Below are 19373 nucleotides of genomic sequence, written 5' to 3' on the forward strand. Positions count from 1 at the left end.
ACGTTTAGCCATTGATAGAGAGTGAGGAGGTGCAGGTATTTACATGCTTATGAAACACACACTTGTGTAGCTTACCAAGACAACAGGGGGTGTAGTACTAGCTGCACAGCTCGGAGGTGGAAGGGCGAGGGGAGGCACCTGAGCTGAGGGGGTGACTGAGCCAGGACAGGCCAGTGACCAGCTGAAGAAGCTCTAGCCAGGTCAGCCCATAGAACTGCATGGGAGGCTGTTGGCATCACACATCATGGAAAAGGCAAAACAAAAAAGAGCTCAAGGGACAGGGTTGGAAATGTGAGTTGAAGGCAATGATAAAGGGGGATGAAAGGGTGTTGCAGCTCTCTGGAGAGCTGGCGAATGCTCAGGACTCCTCCAGGCCTATTTCCCAAGAGCCATCAGGCTGAGCCAGCACCCTGCTTCAGCATAAGATTCAGCTGGGGAAAAGCCATACTTGCCAAATATTCAAGGCCAGGCCTGGTCTCCACAGCCATACCCATTTTCGACCCACACCCTACCATGTTCATACACTGCATTTGAGGGAGAGATCTGGTCTACACTCAAAGTTGCAACATTTAACAAAAGTTATGATTTTAAACTGATTTAGTGATAACACCACTATGATGGGTTGGATCACAGAAAACCCCTAGGGAACTGCCAACTGATGTGCTGAGACTACTTCTAAGTCTGTTTTCCCCTGGCAGCTTGGGACTTCAGTGCCCTGCTTCGTTTGAGCCAGACACACTAGCCGGCTGCAAACCCAGAGCCGGTTCATGTCCCCTAACAGCTGCAGGCTTAATTGAAAACGGCTTAAGAAGTGTTCCTGTCTCTAACACTCAGATGCCAGCTCCCAATGGGGACCAAACCCCAGATAAATCCATTTTACCCTGTATAACACTTATAAAGGGTAAACTCATAAATTGTTCGCCCTCTAGAACGCTGATAGATATGCACAGCTGTTTGCCCCCCCGCCCCAGGTATTAATTAACCCAGAGTGTGCATTAATAAGTAAAAAGTTATTTTTATTAACTACAAGAAATAGGGTTTAAGTGGTTCCAAGTAATAACAGACAGAACAAAGTGAATTACCAAGCAAAATAAAATAAAACACACAAGTCTGTGCCTAATACGGTAAGAAAACTGAATGCAGATAAAACCTCACCCTCAGATGTTGCAATAAGCTTCTATCACAGACTGGACACCTTCCTAGTCTGGGCACAATCCTTTCCCCTGGTACAGCCCTTGTTCCAGCTCAGGTGGTAGCTAGGAGATTTCTCATGATTGCAGCCCCCTTTGTTCTGTTCCACCCCCTTATATAGCTTTGGCATGAGGTGGGAATCTTTTGTCTCTCTCTCTGGGTCATTGAATCATAGAATATCAGGGTTGGAAGGGACCTCAGGAGGTCATCTAGTCCAACCCCCTGCTCAAAGCAGGACCAATCCCCAGTTTTTGCCCCAGATCCCAAATGGCCCCCTCAAGGATTGAACTCACAACCCTTGGTTTAGCAGGCCAATTCTCAAACCACTGAGCTATCCCTCCCTCCTTCTTCTTACACCAATTTAGCTACATTGATGCAAGTAGTTTTCCCACTGATAGCCCACATTACATTGATCAGTAAAGAACTGATCTGTCTGGTAACCTTTCTGCACTTCACTGCTGGGGACGGAGGGGGAAAGGGGTCAGCTTGCCCAGAAGTGACCCCTAGCTTTAAATGCTCTTGCAAACCCATGCAGGCCCCAATTGTGAGCACCCCCCCACACACTGAACAATCAATCTCTAGATCTGTGATTTCAGTCTGTCTCCAACCTTCTTCTTTCATATGTCTCACAAGTCAATAACTAGATTGTTCAGGCATCTAATTGCTGTATCATCAAGGGTAGCAGGGTGCTGCAGTCTAAGTGCCCTCTAAGCTGCGTGGCTGTGCAGCCGCGCAGCTGCCCATTAAGCCCCGCGCAGGGGCTCAGGTGGGGAGATGCACCCTTCTGCACCGGTCCCAGCGTGGACTGCCGCGGCTAGGGGAGAGGCGTCCCTCCCTTGGCCTGGCCCAAGTGTGCACCTGCCTCGGATAGGGAGGCGCCCCTCCCTCTGCTCGGCCCAGGCCCGCCGGAGCTGCCATGGTCTTGGAGAGGCACCTCTCTCCCAGCCCCAAGCTGCTGCAGGGAGAGAGGGCTGGGGGGAGTCATCTCTCCGCACCACAGCCCCGGGGCAGCGTGCACCCCAAACCCCTCATCCCTGGCCCCACCCCAGAGCCCACCCCCTGCACCCCAACCCTCTTCCCCAGCCCTGAGCCTCCTCCTGCACTCCAAATCCATCATCCCCAGCCCCCAAGCCCGCACCCCCAGCCAGAGCCCTCCTTCCCCCACACCTCAATCCTCTGCCCCAGCCCTGAGCCCCCTCCCATACTGCAAACCCCTCGGCCCCACCCCCACCACATGGATTTTGTTATGTGTCATACATCACCACCATATTAGTGCACATAACACAATTAATTCCACACATGGACGTAAAAAATTAGAGGGAACCCCTGGCAGTCCACTCTTCTAATTGCGTACTCCCCACCACACATGGGACTGTCTGCACCACTGGCCCGCAGTCACTCTGGGAAGACTGGACTAAGCTACATTTCTGCATTGCCTTTCCAGTCAGCAGCCCGTTAAGCCTCAGCCAGGATCTTCATCCCAAGGTGCAGCCAGGTAGTTGAATTAAGTTAGGGCTTCTGAAATTCACCAACATGGTGAATGTCTGTCTCTTGAGCCCAGAGTTACTGCTGTGCTGTGAAGACGTGGCCGTCAGCCCTGGTATACCCGGGTTGGCTCATGACTGGCATGGGCCTGGCGCACTGGAGAGTGGTGCACACACAGCCACACCAAAAGGCCGTTGTCACGTCAGTCACGGCAGGTCAACCAGCACTACAGGTGTCAGTGTTTTCTTCTGGCTGCAGGCAAGTCATCTTGTAGCAAGCGTAATTTGCTTATTTGCACCTATTGGACCCTGGCCAGCTTTGTGCAGCAGGCTATTTTCATCCATCACAGCCCTCAGATGAATGGCCACACTGGGTCAGAGCAATGGTCCATCTAGCCCAGTATCCTGTCTCTGACTGTCCAGAGCCAGATGCTTCAGAAGGAATGAACAGAACAGGATAATTTCGAGTGAGCCATCCCGTTGTCCACTCCCAGTTTCTGGTAGCCAGAAGTGCAGAGCATGGGCTTGCATCCCTGACCCTCTTGGCTAATAGCCATTTATGGGCCTATCCTCCATGAATTTATCTAATTCTTTTTTGAACCCTCTTATACTGTTGGCCTTCACAACATCCCCTGGGAATGAGTTCCACAAGCTGACTGTGCGTTGTGTGAATAAGTACTTCCTTTTGTCTGTTTTCAACCTGCTGACTATTAATTTTAATCAGGTAACCTCGGGTTCTTGTGTTTTGCAAAGAGTTAACTAACACTTCCTTATTCACTTTCTCCAGACCATTCATAATTTTATAGACCTCTATCATATCCTCCCTTAGTCATCTGTTTTCTAAGATGAACTGTTTCAGTTTTTTAATCTCTCTTCAGATGGAAGCTGATTCAAACCTCAATCATTTTTGTTGCCCTTCTCTGCACCTTTTCCTATTTTAATATATCTTTTTAGAGATGAGGCAACCAGAACTACACACAGTATTCAAGGTGTGGGCATACCATGGATTTATATAGTGGCATTATGATATGGTCTGTCTTATTATCTAGCAATTGCCTAATGGTTCCTAATATTCTGTTAGCATTTTTGACTGCTGCTGTACATTGAGTGGATGTTTTCAAAGAACTATGCACAGTGACACCAAGATCTCTTTTCTGAGTGGTGTGACAAGATGACCAATGTTTGTATGGTGGGTCCTGCACTTTTCTTGGGGGGCGGGGGGGGGGGGGGGGAAGAAAGAGAGGGACAAAGACACCACCCCTTGCCCCCTGCTCTTGGGCACCAAGGGCCCTGCTAGCGGCCCAGGAAGGTGATAGAGGAGGGAAGCAGGGGAGGGGGTCTGGGTTTGCTCCTCGCTCTGAGTCCCAGCCCCTCTCAACCCCTGCAGGTTTCTTACCCTCTTCCCTGTTGGGTGGGGTTACCCTCAGTCCTTAGATGCTGGGGGAGGGAGTCTCCCTGCCATGCCAGGGCAGGGTCTCCTTTACTTCAGTTCTCCAGTCTTTCAAATCTCTCTCACACCTCCAAGCTCCAGTCCTCCTCGTCCTCGTCCTCGTCCTCGTCCTCCTCTTCCTCTTCCTCCTCCTCCTCCTCCTCTGATTGCCTGAAGCAGGGGGTTTTATTAGGTTTCTGACAGGGCCTTAATTGACTACAGGTGCTCCAATTAACCTGTAGCAACCCTCCCTAGTCTACAGGGAACCATGCCTTAATTAGCCTAGGGTTTATATATTTCCTCTCAACCCTGCTACCTGGCCCTCCTGTATCACAGTGGAAACAGCTAATTTAGACCTCATCATTTTGAATGTATTGTTGGAATTATGAAAAGGAGTACTTGTGGCACCTTAGAGACTAACCAATTTATTTGAGCATAAGCTTTCGTGAGCTACAGCTCACTTCATCGGATGCATACTGTGGAAACTGCAGAAGACATTATATACACAGAGAACATGAAACAATACCTCGTCCCATCCCACTCTCCTGCGGGAGGAGGTATTGTTTCATGGTCTCTGTGTATATAATGTCTTCTGCAGCTTCCACAGTATGCATCCGATGAAGTGAGCTGTAGCTCACGAAAGCTTATGCTCAAATAAATTGGTTAGTCTCTAAGGTGCCACAAGTACTCCTTTTCTTTTTGCGAATACAGACTAACACGGCTGTTACTCTGAAACCTGTTGGAATTATGTTTTCCAATGTGTATTACTTTGCATTTATCAACTTTAAATTTCATCTGCCATTTTGTTACAGAATCACCCAGTTTTGTTGTCAATCTTCACAGTCTGTTTTGCACTTAACTAGTTTTGAATCATCTGCAAACTTTGCCACCTCACTGTTTACCCCTTTTTCCAGATCATTTATAAATATTTTGCACAGGACTGGTCTCAGTACAGATCCTTAGGGAACCCCACTTTTTACCTCTCCACTGTGAAAACTGACCATTTATTCCTACCTTTGTTTCCTATCTTTTAACCAATTACTGATTCATGAGAAATCTTTCCTTCTTATCCAATGACTGGGTCGGTCCTGGGGCCGGTTTTGTTCAATATCTTCATAAATGATCTGGAGGATGGTGTGGATTGCACTCTCAGCAAATTTGCAGATGATACTAAACTGGGAGGAGTGGTAGATACGCTGGAGGGCAGGGATAGGATACAGAGGGACCTAGACAAATTGGAGGATTGGGCCAAAAGAAACCTGATGCGGTTCAATAAGGATAAGTGCAGGGTCCTGCACTTAGGACGGAAGAACCCAATGCACAGCTACAGACTAGGGACCGAATGGCTAGGCAGCAGTTCTGCGGAAAAGGACCTAGGGGTTACAGTGGACGAGAAGCTGGATATGAGTCAGCAGTGTGCCCTTGTTGCCAAGAAGGCCAATGGCATTTTGGGATGTATAAGTAGGGGCATAGCGAGCAGATCGAGGGACGTGATCGTTCCCCTCTATTCGACACTGGTGAGGCCTCATCTGGAGTACTGTGTCCAGTTTTGGGCCCCGCACTACAAGAAGGATGTGGATAAATTGGAGAGAGTCCAGCGAAGGGCAACAAAAATGATTAGGGGTCTGGAACACATGACTTATGAGGAGAGGCTGAGGGAACTGGGATTGTTTAGTCTGCAGAAGAGAAGAATGAGGGGAGATTTGATAGCTGCTTTCAACTACCTGAGAGGTGGTTCCAGAGAGGATGGATCGAGACTGTTCTCAGTGGTAGAAGAGGACAGAACGAGGAGTAATGGTCTTAAGTTGCAGTGGGGGAGGTTTAGAGTGGATATTAGGAAAAACTTTTTCACTAGGAGGGTGGTGAAGCACTGGAATGCGTTACCTAGGGAGGTGGCGGAATTTCCTTCCTTAGAGGTTTTTAAAGTCAGGCTTGACAAAGCCCTGGCAGGGATGATTTGATTGGGGATTGGTACTGCTTTGAGCAGGGGGTTGGACTAGATGACCTCCTGAGGTCCCTTCCAACCCTGATCTTCTGTGATTCTACTTTGCTTAAGAGCCTTTGGTGAGGGACCTTGTCAAAGGCTTTCTGAAAGTCCAAATACACTATATCAACTGGATCACCATTGTCCACATGTCTGTTGACTCCCTCAAAGAATTCTAGTAGATTGGTGAGGCATAATTTCCCTTTACAAAAACCATGTTGACTCTTCCCCAGCAAATTATGTTCATCTATGTGCCTGATAGTTCTGTTCTTTACTATAGTTTCAACCAATTTGCCTGACACTGAAGTCAGGCTTACCAGCCAGTAATTGCCAGGTTTGCCTCTGGAGTCTTTTTTAAAAATTGGCATTACATTAGCTATCTGCTAGTCACAGAGGTTGATTTAAGCAATAGGTTACATACCACAGTTAGTAGTTATGCAATTTCATATTTTAGTTCCTTCAGAACTCTCAGGTGAATGCCATCTGGGCCTGGTGACTTATTACATTCCCCTACCTCGTTTTGAGAGGCAATAGCTAAGTCAATGGAAGAATTCTTCTGACAACCTAGCTGCACCTATAGTTAGTGTTAGGTTGACCTAACTACATTACACAGGGCATGACAGTTTTCACAGCCCTGAGTGACGTAGCTAGGTCAACCTAAGTTTTAGGTATAGACCAGGCCTACGTCTCCAGGCTAGTAGATGTTGAAGACATTTTTTCAGGATCCTGGAGCCCCTGGATCAACAGTTAGATCTGCCCATTTGCCCAGTAGACCCGGGAGTCTCTTCAGCAGTCATGACGTCAGCTCCATCTGCAGGCTGTTCTCTCCACCCACAGAGGGCAGTGTTTGCAAAATAATGAATAGGGACTTTTGGAAGGAAGAATTAGGGCTTCTTGGGCCCCTACTGAGATGGAGCAGAGCGTGTGAACTTTTCAGTGGGACAGAAAGAAAAAGAATAATGTTGTTTTTTGTTTGTTTGTTTCTAAATCTGGATTGTCCATTCTAAATAAGGACAATTGGCTTCTATGTTTCTACTGCTTCTCAAAGGAGTTGTTCCCAACTTCCTGCCTGCTAAGGAAAGTTGTATTCACAAGAAGAGGTGAATAAAAATGCTTAAGCCACCACATTGGCTGCAGAGTTACTTTCACGAGCAGTTTATCCTTGCATTGTAATCTCTGCTGATTTTCATCTAGCTTAGTAAAGGACACTCACTCTAAAGAATACTTATCTAATAGGAATAGCTTGTATTTATGGACCACTATCCATTCCAGATCACTATGCAAACTATATTCACACAGGACTGCAGCCTGGCAGTCAACCAGTACAAAGCACACTGCAACCACAGTGAGAGATGAGAAGAATTTGGCCAAAGGGATGAGAGTCATGGGAGCTTTAATGTCCACTTGGGTCAGTGGAGACAGGACCTCGGTTGCTAATGTTACACACACTGAACAGTGTGAATGAGATCTTTGGCTTTTTGGCTCCCTGGCTCATACCTAGATCCTGTGGTAACTGACACTCTGTACCTATGCCAGACCAGAAACAGCCAGGAGTGACCAGCAATGCAAGGGGGGCTCCTATCCCAGCACCATGAAGCAAACATGCCATGAAGTTGTTGATTGCTCAAGTGTCAACCAGTGGCAGATACACCCAGGATCAGCTCTGGTGGGGTCCTCAGCTCCCAACAAATCTCCTTGTGGTGCATTAGTGGAGGGGATCAATCAGCCCTCGGAGACTAGCTCCACAACCTGTCTTCAGCATAGAGCCCCACTTATCTTTTTTGACAAACCAATAACCTCCAACCTATCGCTGCACTGCATTGTGGAGTAGCCAGGGTGGAGTGTTTGATGAATTATTAACCATGTTCTCCTGCCTCACTCTGCGCTCAGATCCTGCTGAAAATGCATGTGTAGATAGTGCTGTAGTGAGCAGTATAAAGCGGTTCAGACAACCAGGACAAGGGCAGTCTAGCCTAGAGGTTGCAGTGGGCATCGGTCTGAGTGAACATCAGGACCCAAGCACTAGGGTCAGAGCCTATAGTCAAGAGCCAGAGTCAAGGGTCAAACCAGAGGGCAGGAGCTGGGGTAAGCAGTGTATCAGGCAAGCAGGGGTTTAAGCAGAGATGACATGTAGGGGGACATGTGGGGTCAGATTGGCCTGCTGGGGGCGGGAGAAAAGCTCTGTCCTTCTCTCCCTTCGCCTCCCTCCCCCAGCATGTTTGGCCGCTCTCCCTGGCAGCTGGGCGGGGAGTGGGATGGAGCCGTTTCTGCCTGAGAGAGCCTGGCTGGGAGGCAGTGGTGACCCGCTCCCTGCCCGGACTTGGCTGCCAGGGACAGGGGCCGAGCAAGCCAGAAACATGCCAGGGGGGAGAGTGACACTGTGTTTGGTATGTGCTGTGTGCACTAGCTGGGTTTCTGTTTGTCTGGTTTTGTTATGTAACACTTCTGCCAGGTGGAGCCAGCAGCAACAAGGGCTGGGTTCGGTATCTAGGGGTTCCTTTTCAACAATACAACAGAAAACCGGCTCGAGCTCCCACCCAGTGACCTGGGACAATTACATACCACCCCCTGGGCACCTTTAAGAGACCATATTTACCCTCTCACAAGCACAGAGTCTGAGTTTAGCAGAAACTATTAATAAAAGGAGGGAATTTACTCAGCATTAAATTGGGAAAACATTGCAACTAGGGCCCATAAACACAAACCATGAGCAAAAGACCCACCCGCAAGTAAGTTGGGCAGTGTCCTTTTCCCCTCAGGGTCTTAAGTCCAACAACCAAAAAGTCCCTTTAACGTGCCCTTCCCTTCTCTGTACCCCACTCACAGTTGCTGTCCTTGGCCAGTGCAGCCCCAGAGTTCAGCAGTTCATCCGCAGAGTTCACCTCCCAACCTTTGTGGAAGGCGCTCTGTGTGTGGGGGGGGGGGGGCGGGGGGGGGGTAAGGAGGCATATTACACGCTGCACTGCTCGGGCACTCGCTCGTCACCCCAACGGCCACTTCCCACACCTCTGCGGGGCTCTGCTCTGGCCCTCTCTGCCAGCTTCTCGGCTGGCCGCTTGCCACGTCTCTCCACCAGCCGCCCTCCTGGTCGCACCTCTCCACCAGCCGCCCTCCTGGTCGCACCTCTCCGTCAGCCGCCCTCCTGGTCGCGCTTCTCCGTCAGCCGCCCTGCGGGTCGCACCTCTCCGGCAGCCGCCCTCCGGGTCGCACCTCTCCGTCATCCGCCCTCCGGGTCGCACCTCTCTGTCAGCTGACCTCCGGGTCGCGCCTCTCCGCCAGCCGCCCTCCGGGTCGCGCCTCTCCGCCAGCCGCCCTCCGGGTCGCGCCTCTCCGCCAGCTGCCCTCCGGGTCGCGCCTCTCCGTCAGCCTCCCTCCGGGTCGTGCCTCTCTGCCAGCCGCCCTCCTGTCGCACCTCTCCGCCAGCCGCCCTCCTGTCGCACCTCTCCGCCAGCCGCCCTCCGGGTCGCGCCTCTCCGCCAGCCGCCCTCCGGGTCGCGCCTCTCTGCCAGCCGCCCTCCTGTCGCACCTCTCCGCCAGCCGCCCTCCGGGTCACGCCTCTCCGCCAGCCGCCCTCCGGGTCACGCCTCTCCGCCAGCCGCCCTCCGGGTCGCGCCTCTCTGCCAGCCGCCCTCCTGTCGCACCTCTCCGTCAGCCGCCCTCCGGGTTGCACCTCTCCGTCAGCCGCCCTCCTGGTCGCACCTCTCCGCCAGCCGCCCTCCGGGTCGCGCCTCTCTGCCAGCCGCCCTCCGGGTTGCACCTCTCCGCCAGCCGCCCTCCGGGTCGCGCCTCTCCGCCAGCCGCCCTCCGGGTCGCGCCTCTCTGCCAGCCGCCCTCCTGTCGCACCTCTCCGCCAGCCGCCCTCCGGGTCGCGCCTCTCCGCCAGCCGCCCTCCGGGTCGTGCCTCTCCGCCAGCCGCCCTCCGGGTCGTGCCTCTCCGTCAGCCGCCCTCCTGGTCGCGCCTCTCTGCCAGCCGCCCTCCGGGTCGTGCCTCTCCGTCAGCCGCCCTCCTGGTCGCGCCTCTCCGCCAGCCGCCCTCCGGGTCGCGCCTCTCCGTCAGCCTCCCTCCGGGTCGCGCCTCTTTGCCAGCCGCCCTCCTGTCGCACCTCTCCGTCAGCCGCCCTCCTGGTCGCACCTCTCCGTCAGCCGCCCTCCGGGTCGCACCTCTCCGTCAGCTGCCCTCCTGGTCGCACCTCTCCGCCAGCCGCCCTCCGGGTCGCACCTCTCCGTCAGCCGCCCTCCTGGTCGCACCTCTCCGTCAGCCGCCCTCCTGGTCGCACCTCTCCGTCAGCCGCCCTCCGGGTCGCACCTCTCCGCCAGCCGCCCTCCTGGTCGCACCTCTCTGTCAGCCGCCCTCCTGGTCGCACCTCTCTGTCAGCTGACCTCCGGGTCGCACCTCTCCGCCAGCCGCCCTGCTAGCCGCTTGCCAAACCGTTCCGCCAGTCACCCTGCTGGTCGCACCTCTCCGTCAGCCGCCCTCGGGTCGCACCTCTCCGCCAGCCGCCCTGCTGGTCACACCTCTCTGCCAGCCGCCCTGCTGGTCGCACCTCTCCGCCAACCACCTTCCTGGTCACAGCTCTCTGCCAGCCGTCCTCCTGGTCGCACCTCTCCACCAGTCGCCCTGCTAGCCACTTGCCACGCCTCTCCGCCAGCTGCCCTGCTAATAGTGCTTGACCACCAGCTGCCCACTCGCCAAGATGTCTTCAAGCCCCCCCTACACTTAACACAGTTCTCAGTGATTTCAGCTGTTAGTGGGTTATTGGCTGTGCTAATCTAAAATCTGCCTCTCAAATGAGTAAATGTACCATGATTTCCCTGGCCCAGGAGTAATCTGAGAATTGTTTGGTACAGGAGGGACTCTGGGTCAACGAGTCTTTTGTTCAAGTTTTTTCCTTATTTACTCCTGCTACTAAAAGCAGTTTCTTCCAGTGTCCCTTCTCCTTCACAATGAGACAATAGTGTCTGCTCTCGCCCATTCTGGGAAGATATTTTCTGCTTTTAGGATGATTCCGTGAGGCTGAAAGAACCCAAATGTGAGACATATTATGTTATTCTGGTGCCAGGTTTATGTTATTCTAAATAACCCTGAACTGTCCTTGAATCTGGCTTTAAAGCACCATAAGAACATAAGAACGGCCATACTGGGTCAGACCAAAGGTCCATCTAGCCCAGTATCCTGTCCTCTGACTGTGGCCAATGCCAGGTGCTCCAGAGGGAATGAACTGAACAGATAATCATCATGTGATCCATCCCCTGTCGCCCATTCCCAGCTTCTGGCAAAAGGGCTAAGACTCGGGAGGCCCATGAGCTGCTGGCAGTGGCTGAGGATGGAGCTGTGTGTCCTGAGAAGGAGCATGGCATTGTGTTGGGTGGGGTGCTGTCTTCCCCTGCCATGGTGAATCCTTAAGCCCCTGACCCTGCATGATGACCCTGGGTCCCAGCCTGGGGCTGCACTGCCTGCCACGCTTGGGGAAAGGGATATGCCCACTGCTCGCACTGAATCTCTCTCCTTTGTAAATTGTTACAGTGGCGGCTCAATGTTCTTCTGAACTCCTGGAGCCGGAGAGAGATGAAGAGAGCAACAATGATCTCTGTGACTCCTCCCTGGTTCCTGATGTGCCAAACAGTCAGATGTACAGAGTTAAGGAGATCAGTGATTTTTTTTGGGTAGCACTGAAGCGAAATGGGGAGTTGAAGTTGAGGCCTAGTTTCCTGATGTACAGTGCTTTGTTCACTCCGCTCCCCTTGTCTTGAGAGCGGGGCTGTGTTACCAGATGTGCCCGTTACTTTGGGGTATGCTCATTTATTCGGGTTACTCTTTGGGGGGGGTGCTGTCATTCTATTAATGCGCTGCTTATGTCACTTGTGTGTTCATGTGGAGCTCTACTCCTTCCTTCTGCAAGTCCCCTCCCAACGGAGCTGTCCTGCCGGACCTCGGTTCCCCGGGCTGGGTTCCTCCAGCCCTGGAGCTAGATGAACCTGCGCACACACACACACACACACACACACTAACAGAGCAAGTCTGAATGGACTGGGTCAATCAGCACTCTCCAGCTGATCCCCGCATCTGTCCTTGTGCTCAGTGAGCTGGGTTACGCAGCACTTTTCAAGCTGGTACCCTTAAGCGCCCCTGGTCTCAAAGGGCTGAGCTGAGCAGCACTCTCCGCTGCCCCCCACTTATGTGCCCCAAGTTCAGCACGTCCCTATCCCACTTTCACGTTATAATTGTTCTGGTGGTAACCCACTTGATGAGCAAACCACACAGTATTTTTGGGCATTACAGGGATCTTTTAGCTTAGGTAAAAGAAGCGTGGCTGAAGAGTAAATGGGAGAAACTAAAGACACAAACGAGTAAAATTCAGAGAGTGAGAGAAAAACACCCAACTTAACCATAAGGGTTATTTATTGAATAATAATGATAACCATACAAGGAGAGACTAAACCAACATAACATCCATTATTAAAGGGTAATACCTGAGGCAGAAAGGAAAACACAGAGAAAGAGGGGTGGGGGGATCTCACCACTCCGTGAAGCGTGAACTGACCAGGGTTCCCAGGTGATGGTGGTAGCTCAGGGTCATGAAGATAAGAGACCGGCAGAGCCCCCAGCACAATCAGTCCAGAGAAGATGGAGTCCCAGTGGAACTGATGCATAGTTTGGATCTAAGCATCAGAACACTGACTGGAGGGTGAGTAGGGATTTTTGTAGAGAAAATACAACAGTTCCAGGGAGAACACTAGATTTGTTTATAGGTAAACTGATGACTCAAAGGTTTTCTTTAGGCTAGACAATAGGAGCTGATCACTCTTGGCTATGGGTGGTGTTTTCTTCCAGGGAGCTCACAATGCAACTAGGCTGCTTCAGTATTTTGGATATCAGTCAAGGATTTATTAATCATAGAATCATAGAATATCAGGGTTGGAAGGGACCTCAGGAGGTCATCTAGTCCAACCCCCTGCTCAAAGCAGGACCAATCCCCAATCAAATCATCCCAGCCAAGGCTTTGTCTTATTACTTATTACTAGAATTAGTCTGATAACTGCTGAGCTGGGTGTGTGCAGGAGTAGGTTCATTAACATCTGTAGCAGAGATTCCCATGATGCAGTGTGTCCCTGCTTTTCTGGTCCCAGAGTTCAGTGCAGTTCTTTGTTTTCCATTCTGTATGCAAATTGAGATGTCTCCCTGTCCCATCTTTCATGCAGATGAGGCTAGGGGAGTTGTCTTCGTTTTCCATTCTGTATGCTAATGGAGATGTCTTAATCTTGTCACCCTTGTCAGGAGGGGTCTAGGTGTGTCTCCCATCCACCCTTCATTGCTCTCTACAAGCTTTTTCTCTGATGGGTTTGGTTTAAACAGAGGCTGGGGGTGTCTTTCATGAGTCAGACAGGCTGGATACTGCACCCTGGTTCCCCAAGAACACAGAGCTGACTGGTATCAGCTGGCTTTTGGGGTGGGTGGGCTGGACAATGGCCCAGGGCACCCCTTCCTAAGGGGGTGCATCCGGAGCAGGGGTGTCCTGTCCCTCCTCATCCCCTACTGCTGCTCTTTGGCTGTCTCTGCTACTGCCCCCTCCCACTGCTTGGAGCCGCTCCTGGCCAAGCTGCTCCTGGGAGCCTCCTGTGTGCTGTGCAGGGGAGGGAGGGATGATGTCGGGGTGTCCACGGCCTCCCACCCCTGTACCTACTTTCCGCTGAGCTGGGGTGGAGAGACAGGAATCTGTGCGTGTGCTACTGGACTGCTCTGGGTTAGGAGTGGGAGCTGCTGGCCACTGCTGCTGGACTGAGCCAGCCTTCAGACTCGTGATGGTGCCCCGTCTCTCACCCTCCCCAACACACACACTTCGTTTTCCCCAACACACACACTCATCCCCGAACACACACTCATCCCCGAACACACACTTGTAGTATTGTTTTTACGTCTTAGTACTTCCTGTTGAAATGCGCAAGGCACATATATTCTCTGTAATTTTATTTTTTCAAAGTTCGTTAAGGATTACAGTGCTGTTATTTTCGTTTTTTTTTACTGGTCTGTGCATTTCATAATTTTATTTCTCTCGTCTGCTTAAATTTAATTCTTTGAGTAGTGAATTCTAAAGTGCCTAACCTGTCCTTCCTGGAGTAATGATCATTATTACTTTTATATATTGTGCTTTGTCATTCATTATTTAAAGTGGTACAATCAAATCACAGTATCCCCCTAGAATGTAACTTAGAATGTAAATTTAGCTCGTACTCGTCTTGGCAGTGCCCGTTTAAAAAAATTAGCTAAACACATAACTTTTGACACAGTGCAGATGAAGGTCTTTTCTTTTCAAATTGTATTTTTGGTGATATCTGTAAAATAATTTAAAATCTGTATGAAAATAAACGCCGTTCCAAGGACGATACTGAGCTATGTCTTTGCGGCAGCACTTTCAGTGGCTGTGTAGTCGCGGCACCAGTGCTGGGAGAGGGCTCGCCCAGCGCTGTAAAAACTCACCCCCACGAGGGGAGTGCGGCTCCCAGTGCTGGGGCACTGTCGACACTGCCACGTTACAGTGCTGAAACTTGCATCACTCAGGGGGGTGTTTTTCCCACCCCTGAGCAAGAAAGTTTCAGCGCTACACAGTGGCCGTGTCGACAAGGCCTGAGAGTCTGTTCCCCTCACGGAGGTGGTTCTATTACAGTGCTGGAGCCTTGACTACACAGCCACATTAAAGCGCTGCCATGGCAGCACTTTAACATCAGCTGTGTAGACACACCCTCAGTCTAGATGGCTGGCTGGGAATGGCCCATTCAAGTCAGTGAACTATTAGGGAGAACAATAGAATCAATCATAGAATCATAGAATAGCAGGGTTGGAAGGGACCTCAGGAGGTCATCTAGTCCAACCCCCTGCTCAAAGCAGGACCAATCCCCAACTAAATCATCCCAGCCAGGGCTTTGTCAAGCCGGGCCTTAAAAACTTCTAAGGAAGGAGATTCCACCACCTCCCTAGGTAACGCATTCCAGTGTTTCACCACCCTCCTAGTGAAAAAGTTTTTCCTAATATCCAACCTAAAGCTCCCCCACTGCAACTTGAGACCATTACTCCTTGTTCTGTCATCTGCTACCACTTAGAACAGTCTAGATCCATCCTCTTTGGAACCCCTTTTCAGGTAGTTGAAAGCAGCTATCAAATCCCCCCTCATTCTTCTCTTCCGTAGACTAAACATCCCCAGTTCCCTCAGCCTCTCCTCATAACTCGTGTGTTCCAGTCCCCTAATCATTTTTGTTGCCCTCTGCTGGACTCTTTCCAATTTTTCCACATCCTTCTTGTAGTTTGGGGCCCAAAACTGGACACAGTACTCCAGATGAGTCCTTAACAATGTCGAATAGAGGGGAACAATCACGTCCCTCGATCTGCTGGTAATGCCCCTACTTATACATCCCAAAATGCCATTGGCCTTCTTGGCAACAAGAGCACACTGTTGACTCATATCCAGCTTCTCGTCCACTGTAACCCCTAGGTCCTTTTCTGCAGAACTGCTGCCGAGCCATTCGGTCCCTAGTCTGTAGCGGTGCATGGGATTCTTCCGTCCTAAGTGCAGGACTCTGCACTTGTCCTTGTTGAACCTCATCAGATTTCTTTTGGCCCAATCCTCTAATTTGTCTAGGGCCCTCTGTATCCTCTCCCTACCCTCCAGCGTATCTACCTCTCCTCCCAGTTTAGTGTCATCTGCAAACTTACTGAGGGTGCAATCCACACCATCCTCCAGATCATCCTCCAGAACTAAACCGGCCCGAGGATTGACCCTTGGGGCACTCCACTTGATACCGGCTGCCAACTAGACTTGGAGCCATTGATCACTACCCGTTGAGCCTGACAATCTAGCCAACTTTCCATCCATCTTATAGTCCATTCATCCAGCCCATACTTCTTTAACTTGCTGGCAAGAATACTGTGGGAGACCGTGTCAAAAGGTTTGCTAAAGTCAAGGAACAATACGTCCACTGCTTTCCCTTCATCCACAGAGCCAGTTATCTCGTCACAGAAGGCAATTAGATTAGTCAGGCATGACTTGCCCTTGGTGAATCCATGCTGACTGTTCCTGATCACTCTCCTCTCCTGTAAGTGCTTCAGAATTGATTCCTTGAGGACCTGCTCCATGATTTTTCCAGGCACTGAGGTGAGGCTGACTGGCCCGTAGTTCCCAGGATCCTCCTTCTTCCCTTTTTTAAAGATGGGCACTACATTAGCCTTTTTCCAGTCGTCCAGGACTTCCCCTGATCACCATGAGTTTTCAAAGATAATGGCCAATGGCTCTGCAATCACATCCGCCAACTCCTTTAGCACTCTCGGATGCAACTCATCCGGCCCCATGGACTTGTGCACGTCCAGCTTTTCTAAATAGTCCCGAACCACTTCTTTCTCCACAGAGGGCTGGTCACCTCCTCCCCATGCTGTGCTGCCCAGTGCAGTTGTCTGGGAGCTGACCTTGTTCGTGAAGACAAAGGCAAAAAAAGCATGAAGTACATTAGCTTTTTCCACATCCTCTGTCACTAGGTTGCATCCCTCATTCAGTAAGGGGCCCAAACTTTCCTTGACTTTCTTCTTGTTCTTCTAACATACCTGAAGAAACCCTTCTTGTTACTCTTAACATCTCTTGCTAGCTGCAACTCCAGGTGTGATTTGGCCTTCCTGATTTCACTCCTGCATGCCCTAGCAATATTTTTATACTCATCCCTGGTCATTTGTCCAATCTTCCACTTTTTGTAAGCTTCTTTTTTGTATTTAAGATCAGCAAGGATTTCACTGTTAAGCCATGCTGGTCACCTGCCATATTTACTATTCTTTCTACACATCGGGATGGTTTGTCCCTGTAACCTCAATAAGGATTCTTTAAAATACAGCCAGCTCTCCTGGACTCCTTTCCCCCTCATGTTATTCTGATAGGCATTAGAAGAAGTTTATTTCCCACCTGGGGGCCTTCCTGAGGACGCTACAAACAGCCTCTGACTCATGGCTGCTTTGACACTACAGGGACATGTGACCAGGTCACCTGGTATGTGTGTCAAGGTGCAGCCCTCTCTGATCTCCCTGATAGAGCCTGGAGGGTGCCTCTGTCCCTATGTGACTCTATGTCCCCAGCTTGGAAGACATACAATCCTCCTCTTCCTAAGTATCCCCATGACTTGCAGTGGAGAGTCCTGCATTGCAACATAGCAACCAATCATTTTGTACACCATAATACTCCCAAGGTGTCTGCGCTGTGCACCTTCTTTTGGCTTCACCATGCTGTTAAATTTTTTCCTACACTGCTCCCAACCGATTCCTTTTTTGTTTACGTTTCAGAGCAGCAGCCGTGTTAGTCTGTATTCGCAAAAAGAAAAGGAGTACTTGTGGCACCTTAGAGACTAACCAATTTATTTGAGCATAAGCTTTTGTGAGCTACAGCTCACTTCATTGGATGCATCCAGTGGAAAATACAGGGGGGAGATTTATATACACAGAGAACATGAAACAATGGGTGTGACCAGGCACACTGTAAGGAGAGTGATCAGGTAAGGGGAGCTATTACAGAGCAGGAGAGCCGGGGGGCGGGGGAAGGGGAGGGGAACCTTTTGTAGTGATGATCCAGGTTTAGTTTTTGTTTTTTTGCAGCAGCAGCATTTCAGGAGTCTGGGATTGTTTTCTCCAAGCTCCTGTTTGCTCTTGGAGTAAGATGCAGGGTTTGCTAACTTTTCGCTGGATCAGGCGAAACTGGTCATTTTGAAATAGACCCAGAGCCGAGTGGGCAGAGCCGGGCGGCGTGATGTGCGCGGGCTGTTCCACACACTGACTGTGGCCCAGTTGTGGATTGATCACACTTTTTATAATGTGACTGTTAATCAGGGCACTTTTCAGTTGATTTGGTGTGTTACCAGTATTTGAGTGAACGTGGTGAGGATGATGCTTTAGTGATCCATGTTTCATATTTGCTTACGGTATGTTTAGCTTTATTTTATTCGTATCTTTTTGTGTATATATTGTAATTTTATAACTTTTAAAATAGTTTTAATGAGATTTTATGTTAATAAAGGTGTTTTTCAAGTCCTCTCTCTCTCCTTCTCTTTCACACACACACACACACACACACACACACACACACACACACACACACAGAGTTGTGTGGGGCAGAGTGAGCACACAAGCATGAGAATGAATCTATAGCACTCACCCAGGGTATGGGAGATCCAGGATCCAGTCTTCCTGCTCCAATGAATCTTTCATTATTTACCCACAGTGGAATGGCTTCAATGGAAGAGACTGAGGGAGCCTCACATCAGACTATCCCGTAGGTCAGTGGTTACAGCACTCATTTGTCAGCAAGTTAAGGAAGTATGGGCTGGATGAATGCACTATAAGGTGGGTAGAAAGCTGGCTAGATTGTCGGGCTCAACGGGTAGTGATCAATGGCTCCATGTCTAGTTGGCAGCCGGTGTCAAGTGGAGTGCCCCAGGGGTCGGTCCTGGGGCCGGTTTTGTTCAATATCTTCATAAATGATCTGGAGGATGGTGTGGATTGCACTCTCAGCAAATTTGCGGATGATACTAAACTGGGAGGAGAGGTAGATACGCTGGAGGGGAGGGATAGGATACAGAAGGACCTAGACAAATTGGAGGATTGGGCCAAAAGAAATCTGATCAGGTTCAATAAGGATAAGTGCAGGGTCCTACACTTAGGATGGAAGAATCCAATGCACCGCTACAGACTAGGGACCGAATGGCTAGGCAGCAGTTCTGCGGAAAAGGACCTAGGGGTGACAGTGGACGAGAAGCTGGATATGAGTCAGCAGTGTGCCCTTGTTGCCAAGAAGGCCAATGGCATTTTGGGATGTATAAGTAGGGGCATAGCGAGCAGATCGAGGGACGTGATCGTTCCCCTCTATTCGACACTGGTGAGGCCTCATCTGGAGTACTGTGTCCAGTTTTGGGCCCCACACTACAAGAAGGATGTGGATAAATTGGAGAGAGTCCAGCGAAGGGCAACAAAAATGATTAGGGGTCTAGAGCATATGACTTATGAGGAGAGGCTGAGGGAGCTGGGATTGTTTAGTCTGCAGAAGAGAAGAATGAGGGGGGATTTGACAGCTGCTTTCAACTACCTGAAAGGGGGTTCCAAAGAGGATGGCTCTAGACTGTTCTCAATGGTAGCAGATGACAGAACGAGGAGTAATGGTCTCAAGTTGCAATGGGGGAGGTTTAGATTGGATATTAGGAAAAACTTTTTCACTAAGAGGGTGGTGAAACACTGGAATGCGTTACCTAGGGAGGTGGTAGAATCTCC

The sequence above is a fragment of the Chelonia mydas genome, chromosome 21 (assembly GCF_015237465.2).
Source record: "Chelonia mydas isolate rCheMyd1 chromosome 21, rCheMyd1.pri.v2, whole genome shotgun sequence".
Taxonomy (NCBI): domain Eukaryota; kingdom Metazoa; phylum Chordata; order Testudines; family Cheloniidae; genus Chelonia; species Chelonia mydas.